The sequence below is a fragment of the Mchenga conophoros genome, linkage group LG19, assembly GCF_057382185.1.
Source record: "Mchenga conophoros isolate Kocher_MC1m ecotype Shallow Benthic linkage group LG19, M_conophoros_male_GT1.1, whole genome shotgun sequence".
Lineage (NCBI taxonomy): Eukaryota > Metazoa > Chordata > Actinopteri > Cichliformes > Cichlidae > Mchenga > Mchenga conophoros.
The window spans coordinates 13,944,551-13,956,581 of NC_140544.1; the positions used below are offsets into that span (position 1 = coordinate 13,944,551).

Genomic DNA, 12,031 nt, shown 5'->3' on the forward strand with positions numbered 1-12,031 from the left:
AAAGAATACACATGAAAGAAGTACAAATATGTGTCAGACAAGTTAAGGGCAGGTGATGTTCCAGGGAGAGCGGATCCTGCCAGTCAAACTATAGCCAGCAGACAGGTAGTAAAAAATTGAGAGACCTAAAACTGACCTATAGCTCAGAGCAAACCAGCAGGTGTTCTGTCTGCATCCACCTTTACTTTTCTCCTCTAATTTGCTGTGTTTTTTTTTTTTTCCTAATTCAGCTTCCTTTTCTGGCCATCTCTCTCTGACACAGACGCTAGAAATAGATAGTGCTAACCAGAAAAACGAAGCTCTTACAAACTAATGAGACCCCCTTTACCAAGGGGTAAAGTCTGGATTGTCTGTATTCTGTTCTCATCTTCCTTCGCTTGTCATGACGTTGAATCCTCAGTGGAGCAACAGTCACAGGAGCTGAACTGTTTCTATATTGTTAGTGAAGCTCTGAAAACTACAACATCATCTCAGCTCAATACATACTGTAAATGTTCTTCATCATTTTTTTTTAAAACTCTGCTTCTTGATATTCAAAAGAAAGTACAAAAAAGCAAATTCAATGAAATGTGTCTGATTGTTACTGTCTGATGTGGTTTAAACTGGGAACCACTCCTCCAACTTCAGAATCCTGTAACTATTTGGGAGTCAAACAGCCAATTTACAGTGAAGTGCCTTGAAACTACATGCAACAGTGTTTCTGTGGCAAAAAAATTAAATCAGGAAAAGTTGATATTTTGCATTAAATTGAACCACATGTTGACTATAGGACACATTTGCCCTATTCTCTATAGTTAACACCAGCAGCAGCCATTTACAAACAATTGGGGAAGACCACAGATGGCTATTCAGAATCTCTCGATAATTTTTTGTTGTAGTTAAAAATATATGTTCCTTTTTTTCTCCTAACTAACAATGACACGAATCATTAAAATAATGTGATTACTGCAATAACCAGGCTGACAAAGTAGTGGCTATACATAGATGCAGGTCTTTTAATTTGGGAAATTTCGAGTCCAGATATACTAGAGAAAGTTGAACTATACCCTCCAGAAGTATTTGAATTTACTCTTGCAATGGCAAAACTATATTTGTACACAATTTGAGGTGATATAACTATCTAGAAAAAAATCACATTGTTTTTCAGTTATGATGATAAGTAGCTATTGAATTTATTATGTTTGTATCACACCGTAATTGCACATATTGAAGAAATAAAAATGAACTCAATTAAAAAACTCCCTTGAAGAGCTTCCACACAACATCTGTGATTTAGGAATTAGTTTGATCTGTGTGGTGTTTATTTAAAAGACAGCTAAATGTTCAGTACAGTCAAAGTAACAGTTTTCTTTCACCAGTTTGGATTTGGTGTCAGTTTTACACATTTATTGTTATTCTTTCAACTTGAAATTAAAGCTTTCTTTCGTTATGTTTACATTTAGCGCTATGTATCCTTGAGGCACAGCAGATGCCTCTGGAATACCAGAGAAGACAAGCAAGGCAAGATTTCTGTGATCTTCCACATCAGTTAACCAAGTCAAGAATACTGCTGAGAAGGTTAGTGGTCCTGTGACTTTCAAAGTCAACAATCAAGAGATACCTTCATGTATGGAAATACAGAGGGTTTACAGCAAGGTGCAAATAACTGGTTGCATTCAAGAACAGGAAGGACAGACAACATTTTCCCAGAAAAAAAAAACAGCTAATGATCAGCAGCATGTCACATCATCTGTCAAATATGGTGGAGGCAATGGGACAGACATGTGTGTCTGTCACTGGAACAGGGTTACTAGTGTTTATTGATGATGTGACTACTACTGATATAAGTAGCAGAAGTTTCTGTGACCAAGTTAGTTAACTGATCTCAACAAGATAGAGCATGGTTTTCAGATACCGAAAGCAGAGCGACTCCAAATTAGCTGCAACTAAACGTGGCTGCAGTAACGGCCTGGGAGAGCATCTCAATAGATGGAACAACGCATTTACATTTAAGTATTAAAAATGGAAATAAATAGGAAATATTTATAGAAATGGCTGCAATGTTTAAATTTTGCTTTTGTGAACTAAACATCTTGAACTAAAGCTGAAAGTGTGCAGACCAGTCACGTCTGTACCAACTAATCAGACAGCAAGTGTCCTACTTAGATTATGACTTATTTTTGTTGAACTAACTTATTTTTGTCTAGTCTGTAATCTTATTGCTATTTCATGCATTTGGCACTGAATGTTTCAAGCTATGTTTTTTTTTTTTTATATTTTATATATTGTTCACCAAGCGCTAAGCTAAAAAAAATAAAAATAAAAGAGAATAATACGTTTTTGATGTTTGGTGAAAGGCCCACGAGTGTTTTTGTACAAGCAGAAGGCAGCTGAGAGAACATTCAACATTCTCACTTTCTTTGTTCTGACGGATTGTCAGAAAAGTGAGTGCAAATTTATAATTAGAATATCATAATGTCAAATTTTTTTTTTTTAATATAAAGGTTATTTTGATATCACACTCACAAAACCCTGAGCAGGGACAAGCAATCACAGTGTGCTAAAGAATGAAACTGATTATAAAGTCGGTACAAAACTCGAAAGTGGGAAATCCGTCATAATATTTGGAGGTGTTGTGGTATTTTACATATGCTTGTTTAACATTTTGTTACAGCCTGATTGTGATTACAGACGGTCCTGAATGCTGCTGCAAAGCTTCTCACCAGTTCCTCTAAAGGTCCCACGTGATCCCAGCTCTGTCCTCTTTACACTGGCTCCCCATGATGTTTACAGTTCAATATAAGATTATGGTAAAGGCTTTAGAGCTGTTTGTGGTCAGATGTCTCCACGTATTAGAGAACTTCTACATCCATTCGTGATTCCGAGGTCTTTGAGGTCAATCGATTAATACTTGCTGGTGGTACCTTAGTCCAGGTTAAAGACAAAAAGGGGATTGTGCTTCGAAGGTTGTGGACACTGTTGATACCTCAAAAAGAAGCTTAAATCCTATCTGTGCTGGCTTTCTTTTACTTATATCTATTTATACCATTTTAATTGTTGTGTCTTATTTTATATTGTAAAGCACATTAGGAACATTACACATTAGGAAGTATACATTTATTTACACTACTTCATTTCTATTCAAGAGTGTCTATATGCAGCTGGTTGCTGAGGGAAACTAATAGCTCTAATATTATATTTTAGCTAATATTATCATAGAAGTGATTTTTTTGTCATGCAGGAACAGAATGCTTTTGTTGCAGATTTGTTACTTAATGCCATATTTAGCATTTTTAATGGTAATGTCACTAATGTTGGACATTTGATTATGGGCAATAGAAGTTAGCAGGCAAAATACATTTAAAAATGTTGCCTGAATTTTAGCTTGTGTATTATGAAAACTCAAATGGAAATATTATTGTTGTAAAATGTCAGTATAGTATCTTTTCTTCTATGTTTTATTAGCTAGGCAGAGAAAAAAAATGTAATTTAAAAGGCTTCTTTGGTCTTTAAGCAGCAAGTGGTTACTCCCTGCTGCCTAACAGCATCTATTCTGGTACCCTTGAAGTTAATACATAACCTCTTATGCCACACTGCCAGCTGGATCAAGATTCTGTCTCCTTACAAAATATTTTCTCTTAAGAAAATAAATATTCCACTTTCTCAACCACGTGCTAATGCTCTTTTTTTTTATTCAAATGGAAAATCTATGTGGATATTACACTTGCCTGTTTCACACACTTTGTGTTGTACTATTGCTTCTTCACAATTCACAGAATTACAGTAATTTTTCATTGCTTCCTGTCTCCTTGTGGTACGTGTGGCTGTGAGGAACTTCACAGTCTGTACAGCAGCTGTGCAAGACAACACAACAAAACTACACTTCAAAATTAACAGCTTAACTTGGCATGCATAATACCAAATAACAATCAAAGCCTTTGGGGCCATACTGCACAATAGAGTTTGAGATGTTGGTGAGAATTTCTTGATACATATTTTAAGCTTTATGACTGGCAGCTTCCACAGGTGAAATATACCACTTAAAATTTGGAGATAAAAAATATTCACTTAGTCTATAATGTAGCTGTTTCAGGCTTTAAAGGTTAACAGGAGCAGCCAGCAGTTATCACTGAACAAATGTGTAATCTTTAGATTGAATTATAGTAGCAGCCATTTATGAGGAACAAAGCTGAAAAGGTTTCTGAAGAATTTACATTATTCTTTAGCAAGGCCTGGACAAGGACAGACGTTTCTCTATGTGCCCCTTAGATGTTTCTGCAGAAATGAGAAAACAGTGATGGGCTGAAGAAACTTGGTGAAATTTGGTGAATTTCCTTTCCTTTAAAAACTTTCCATGAGCTCAGAGGCAGCAGAAAATATCAGGACACCAGAGAAAGCTGGTCAGAAGTGGACTTTAAAAAAAGATGTGCAGCTATAAAGCAATTCATATTAAAGAGCAGCAAAGCTTAAGGACTTACCTGACAGAATAAAATCTAGTTAGGGCTGGATCTGATGACCCTGAACCACCCCATAGTTATGCTGCTATAGGCTCAGCCTGCAGGGGGAATTTTTTAATGCACCGAGCACATCTACTCTTTTCCTTCACTCCCCTTATATTTATATGCCACTATTTCACGCCTTTAACCTCTTCGTCCTCTCTTGGTCCATATCAGCAGTTCCTAACCCCAGCAACCTGGACCTTTCAGCATCCTCTTCTTTCCCCTCTGCTTTCCCCTCACCCCAACTAATCTACAACTAATCAGAGCAGATGGCTATCCATTCCTTAGCATGTCTCTGATAGAGATTTCTTCCTCCTTTTTTTGCTATGCAACCATGGAATAAAAACCCAGATATAACTGTTATTGTAAACTGGTGTTATATAAAAAATATTCAACTGAAGTGAAATGGGGGTCACAAAACAGCAAATGTTCTGGACACAACATTACAACATTAAATATTTGGCTCTAAGAGCAGGCATTCGTTGAATAAGAGCGAGGCGAGGTGTGCATGCTAAAGTGACACATGCTTCAGGTTCTTCGCATGTTTGGGATTGCATTTAAGCAATATGAGTCAGGGTTTTGGACAGGATAATCAATACAAAGCACCCAAACATTAAGCCAGAGACATGAAGAATTATTTGCAGCCTTAAGAAGATCAAACAGCCTGCTCTTATATCCTGTCTTGATCCAAGCAGTGTTTTACTATATATAAGAGAGTTGTAAATTAGGAATAGAGCCTGTACTCTTTAAATCTTTCTTTGGTGTTGCATATCAGCTGACACATCTAGCATAAGAGGAAACGGTGGCAAAAAAAATCATTTACATGCCATACCAGATGAGTTTGTTCCCAAACAGTAGCATACAATTCTCCCTGTGAAAGAACAAACCATTAGAACTGGACGATCATATGTTTTACATTCAGTTCAGTTTTATTTATACAGCACAAATCACAACAACAATTGCCTCAAGGTGCTTTATATTGTAAGGTAGATCCTACAATAATACATACAGAGAAAAAACCCAATAATCATATGACCCCATATGAGCAAGCACTTTGGCGACAGTGGGAAGGAAAAACTCCCTTTTAACTGGAAGAAACCTCCAGCAGAACCATGCTCAGGAAGAGTCTGGGGAGAGAGAAGGAAGACAGGATAAAAGAGAGCCAGAGATTAATAATAATGCAGAGAGGTCTTTTAACACATAGTGAGTGAGAAAGGTGACTGAAGAAGAAATACTCAGTGTATCATGGGAATCCCCCGGCAGCCTACACCTATTGCAGCATAACTAAGAGAGAATTCATGGTCACCTGGTCCAGCCCTAACTATGCGCTTTAGCAAAAAGGAAAGTTTTAAGTCTAATCTTAAAAGTAGAGATAATGTCTGTCTCCTGAATCCAAACTGGAAACTGGTTCTATCGAAGAGGACCCTGAAAACTGAAGGCCCTCCCCCCCATTCTTTCAAATACTCTACAGGGAGTGCAGAATTATTAGGCAAGTTGTATTTTTGAGGAATAATTTTATTATTGAACAACAACCATGTTCTCAATGAACCCAAAAAACTCATTAATATCAAAGCTGAATGTTTTTGGAAGAAGTTTTTAGTTTGTTTTTAGTTTTAGCTATTTTAGGGGGATATCTGTGTGTGCAGGTGACTATTACTGTGCATAATTATTAGGCAACTTAACAAAAAACAAATATATACCCATTTCAATTATTTATTTTTACCAGTGAAACCAATATAACATCTCCACATTCACAAATATACATTTCTGACATTCAAAAACAAAACAAAAACAAATCAGCGACCAATATAGCCACCTTTCTTTGCAAGGACACTCAAAAGCCTGCCATTCATGGATTCTGTCAGTGTTTTGATCTGTTCACCATCAACATTGCGTGCAGCAGCAACCACAGCCTCCCAGACACTGTTCAGAGAGGTGTACTGTTTTCCCTCCTTGTAAATCTCACATTTGATGATGGACCACAGGTTCTCAATGGGGTTCAGATCAGGTGAACAAGGAGGCCATGTCATTAGTTTTTCTTCTTTTATACCCTTTCTTGCCCGCCACGCTGTGGAGTACTTGGACGCGTGTGATGGAGCATTGTCCTGCATGAAAATCGTGTTTTTCTTGAAGGATGCAGACTTCTTCCTGTACCACTGCTTGAAGAAGGTGTCTTCCAGAAACCGGCAGTAGGACTGGGAGTTGAGCTTGACTCCATCCTCAACCCGAAAAGGCCCCACAAGCTCATCTTTGATGATACCAGCCCAAACCAGTACTCCACCTCCACCTTGCTGGCGTCTGAGTCGGACTGGAGCTCTCTGCCCTTTACCAATCCAGCCACGGGCCCATCCATCTGGCCCATCAAGACTCACTCTCATATCATCAGTCCATAAAACCTTAGAAAAATCAGTCTTGAGATATTTCTTGGCCCAGTCTTGACGTTTCAGCTTGTGTGTCTTGTTCAGTGGTGGTCATCTTTCAGCCTTTCTTACCTTGGCCATGTCTCTGAGTATTGCACACCTTGTGCTTTTGGGCACTCCAGTGATGTTGCAGCTCTGAAATATGGCCAAACTGGTGGCAAGTGGCATCTTGGCAGCTGCACGCTTGACTTTTCTCAGTTCATGGGCAGTTATTTGGCGCCTTGGTTTTTCCACACGCTTCTTGCGACCCTGTTGACTATTTTGAATGAAAGGCTTGATTGTTCGATGATCACGCTTCAGAAGCTTTGCAATTTTGAGACTGCTGCATCCCTCTGCAAGATATCTCACTATTTTTGACTTTTCTGAGCCTGTCAAGTCCTTCTTTTGACCCATTTTGCCAAAGGAAAGGACGTTGCCTAATAATTATGCACAGCTGATATAGGGTGTTGATGTCATTAGACCACACCCCTTCTCATTACAGAGATGCACATCACCTAATATGCTTAATTGGTAGTAGGCTTTCGAGCCTATACAGCTTGGAGTAAGACAACATGCATGAAGAGGATGATGTGGACAAAATACTCATTTGCCTAATAATTCTGCACTCCCTGTAGAAACAACAAGTAAGCCAGCAGCGCAAAAGCGAAGAACTCTAATGGGGTGATATGGTACTTGTCACGGCTAGCGAGGCAAGCTGCGTTGAGTGAGAGAAGGACCCAAAAAATGCAGGCACTGACTTAGATGAGAAGGGTGAGCTTTATTGACACAAGGTGAAATACAGAGTGACACAGAGGTGGCGAGGACAGGAATTAAGAAATAACCTAACTGGGAAGAACTCACTAAAGAAACCTGATACCATGACTTCCGGGGTGATATGCAGGATAACGCCTGGGTGAGACACGGAATAACAGAGGGAGGTAACATAGACAGACCAGTGACGAGCACAAGAGAACACACACTATAAATACACATAGGGAAATGAGGAAACTGCACACAGGAGGGAGACACGGCTGAACCTAATTGACATGATGAGACAGAGAGGATGCAAACTAAATACACTGACATAAGACATGGACCTTCACAATAAGACAGGAAACTCAACGCACATGCAAAGACACGGGCTTTACACAGAGACCTGACTAAACTGGAACAGAGGGAAAACACAGGCAGGGATGACTACACACAGAAGGAGGAGCACAGATTAACACGAGGGGCAAGGGGACCAAAACCTAGGATCTGGAAATACAAAACCAAAACATAGACAGCAATAATGCACAAATAAATAATAAACAACTCAACTCAACACACTGGGTCACAGACCCAGGACCGTGACAATAAAGGTCATTAAAATAAGATCGGGCCTGATTGTTTAAGACCTTGTATGTGAGAAGCAAGATTTTGAATTCAATTCTGGATTTAACAGGAAGTCAATGAAGGGAAGCCAAAATAGGAGAAATATGCTCTCACCTTTTTGTCCCTGTCAGCTTTCACGGAAATTTTAGGACATTTTTGTGAGGTTTTAACATGTGTTTTAACATTTCTCTTCTACTTGATCTCAAGTATTTCCTCCTGAAAGTGTATTTCTAAACCAGAATGTCAAGAAACCTGGTCATGACAACACTTTTATAAAAACACTGAACTCTTCCCGACCTTCATTTTATACTTCCTAGAATTTCTGGATTCTACACCAGACACAGAAAAAAAAAACATCACAAGAAGTTTCTGTGTGGGAAAGTCAACTCTGTGTGTCTGTTTGTGTGAATATTTACAGCTTTCCTACTTTTTGGGGGTTTCAGACAATTCAAACCTCAAACATGAAAATGTATACAGTGTCAAACAATAATATTTTAAGGTTTTGTTGTTGGCTTTGTTTTGCAGTCAAAAATAAGAGAGAAAAATAGTAATAATAACAAATAAAATAAAAACCAGCAGGGAGAGATCAGTCACTCTCCCACCCCTACAGTGACAGCACAGATGGGTACTGAAGTGGTGGGCGAGAAGTTCACAGGTAGAAGCATCTGAGTCAGATCTCACAACTTTATTTAGCATTTTCTGGCTTAACGTTATGCTCATTTTAATTAACAGCATACAGACAGCTGTGTATCACTTTTCAGTTTTTGTATTTCTGGCATTTTCTCAGCATCTCAAATTAGTAAAAAAACCAAACAAACATATTTATTCACCTGACCAAGATTGCCTCTGCATGTCCTCGTGACCGATTCATGTCCTCCTAAGTCTAAAAATAATACATAAACCAACCTTCACCTTCCTCCCTTCTTCCAAACCGCCCATCTTCACTCTGTCCTCCTCTCCTAAATCCCACCCTGGCTAGCACTTTGACTCTAAAGCCTTTGAATTCTGTCTTTGTCTCAGAGCCAAATCCAGCCTGTCAATAATACTCTTGGCTTTACACACACACACACACACAACCCTGTTCTGTGACTGATAATGTGGGGGCATATTGCAACAAATAAGCCTCGCTCCTACATCAGAGTTCTATCCATGTCGGGTCGGCTGAGGTGGTGGCTAAAGCAACCTGATTTATAAAGAGAAGTAACACATACTTTCTGTGAAAGTGGGCAAATTCATGATTTTGTGTCCACCAATGTTGAGCTATATTCTAATAGATTCTTACATGCTGACGACTAAGCAGTGACGAAAAATAAAGCTTCAAATTAAGTTCCTCAAATAGCTACTCGAGTCTTTCTCCAAACGTCAGTCAGTCCTCATAGAATCATATTTTAAACTTTCACTTTTACACCAGAAAGAAATCATCTTGACAGCTTGCAGCTGTAGTTATTGGTTTATTCTAGGCGATGGTATTTATTTCTCTGTCCAAAATTGGAGAATGGAAGATACTGTGACCTCTGACAACAAGACAAATTCACCCAGATGACTGTGCTCACTGAACCTTTTCTCTTTTTCAGATCATTCTCTGTAAACCCTACAGATGCTTGTGTGGAGCAATTCCAGTAGATCAGCAAGCTCTGAAGTCCTCAGCCCGTCTTGGCACCAACAACCATGTGACATATGAGGTCTTCCTCCTCTTCTTTGCATCCTCTTAGTGTGCAGCAAGCATATTTCAGTTCCTAAATTCTACCAAACACCAGATTTGACATTTAAGAATAGTAATATCACTAAACTAACTACATGTTTTAAAACTACAAATTTTGACATTTTACTCCAGATGAGGAGAGTACATCAGGTTCTACCTTGAGGCTCTTATCATCACAGTGGAGCTTGTGCTTTAGTGGAGTATACATATCAAACAAATTTTCAAAAAGTAAGCCTGCGGCTTTCGTGGTCCCTGGAGTCCTGTTGCCGTGGGCACGTTGCCAGCTTTGCCAGGTTGATAATCCTGCCTTACATGGGTCTCCCCACCGCACACATCCTCATTAAGTCTAAACAGCAGGTCAGAGCAGAGCATCTTTAATAAACTTGGTTCAAATAAATTCAGCAAGACTGAAAATGTAAAGTTTTAATAATGCTAGATATGGTGTAGTTTGTGGGTGGGATCACCCGTGTGTACACCTGTGAGCATGGACGCGCTTGTTTTTTGTTTTTTAAAAGGTTCCTTCATGTAATAATCTGCTAGAGGGTGTGGGGGGGCCACAGCCCCGTCCTCCAGGGCGTGAAGCAGGTGTGGAGGAGATCAAAACTCCAGACATCCAGAGGCCCCCAGAACACAAGAGACCAAGGAAGACCAACAGAGGGGCAGCTGCGCCACTGTTCCAGTAAGAGCTGAGGAGAGTCCCAGATGAGGGCTCACTCAGCAGCCGCGGAGCAGAAGCCAGGGGGAGTTGCAGTGACGCGCCCGTGAGCTCCGCCGGCAGCCAGCTGCGCCTGAGTGACCGAGCCCCAGGCCGAGAGGCCGGGGGCACCCCACCTCCGAAGTGGCCCGAGCGAGCCCCAGGCTCCAGGCCCCGATAAGCGGCCGCCAAGGAGTGAGCTGGTGTGTACCTGGACGCCCATCCCCGGACACAAAGAACCACCAACGCACCGATGTCTGAGGGGGTCCGCCACTGGCAGGGGAAGTGGTGGTAGGGGGAGATAGGCCTCCAAACCTTGGAGGGCCTGAGATGTCCCCAGAGAGGTGGTGCCTGACACCCAACCTGACATATAGACACAGACATACAGGCACACACAGATACAAACATCCATTCCCACCCTCATGCTCTCATATGCACTTACTCCACACTCAACCAACGTGGAGACAGACATAAAGAGACGTTGTACACATGATCACACTCCCCAAGCGTACTCTACAAACCGGGTCTAGGTGCCCCCGCCCCTGGAGGGGGGAACTGCACCCAGACCCAGGTGGTGTTTCCCTTTTCCCTGCGGTGGGGGGAGGCAGACCGCCCCGACTCCGCAGCAGCAGGAAGGCTCCACACTCCAGACCGCAGTCGGACGGCCAACTCCTCCTCCTAGTCCTAGCCCCCCTGCTCCAGCAGGTCGCAGAGAATGGGGGTGAGAGAAGACTCCAAACCTCCCTCCACCCGCTCATTGTAATGTTGATGCATGTGTGTTCTAAGGTGCATTTAAAACCCAGGAGGGCTTGGAGCTACCTGCCAGAGAGCAGCAGGTAAGCGCATGGTCCCTCCTGCTAGCCCTCAATGTCTACGTGTATTTAAAATTGAGAGGTGGGCAACGATGCCAGGGGTGGGGTGTACAGCCTGATGGTACTTTGGACTCCGTGTATCGTGCCCACCCCCAAGATCCTATATGTATGTGTAATGAGAGTGTGAGTAATGTGAATGTCTAAGTTGTGGGATAAAATTGAGGCAGAGGCAGCCAGAAGGGGACGGGGGGGGTAGCCTCCTCTGCACCCTGGTGACATACCCCTACTCCAAGGCCCTGCATGTGTGGGTGGCTGTGGTGGAGCGGGAAGAGGGAGGCAGCTGGAGATGGGGAGGGAAGGAAGGGAGGGGCAAGTGACCCCTCCCTGGGGCCAGCTCCCCCGCTGACCCCAGTAGGCACCCCCATACTCCGCGACCCGCCAGGGAAAGGGGGCCCAGGCCCATCCAGACCGGGCCCAGTGCAGCAGCGCCGCCCGGCCCCACAGAGCCCGGGACAGTCCACCCAACCCCACCACAGAGAAAACTGCACCCACCCCACCATCCACTCATCTTC

At 41.7% G+C, this 12,031-nt stretch overlaps 1 long non-coding RNA gene across 1 annotated transcript in view; it reads left to right on the forward strand.

Annotated features, from left to right (window-relative positions):
- The window catches only part of LOC146551897 (uncharacterized), a 30,971-nt gene extending 19,164 nt beyond the window's left edge, over positions 1–11,807 (forward strand). Inside the window, exons 2-3 of the long non-coding RNA XR_014889862.1 lie at positions 1,443–1,557; positions 9,826–11,807. This is a non-coding gene — a long non-coding RNA (uncharacterized LOC146551897). The remainder of the gene's footprint in view (positions 1–1,442; positions 1,558–9,825) is intronic.
- Positions 11,808–12,031: the final 224 nt, after the last annotated feature.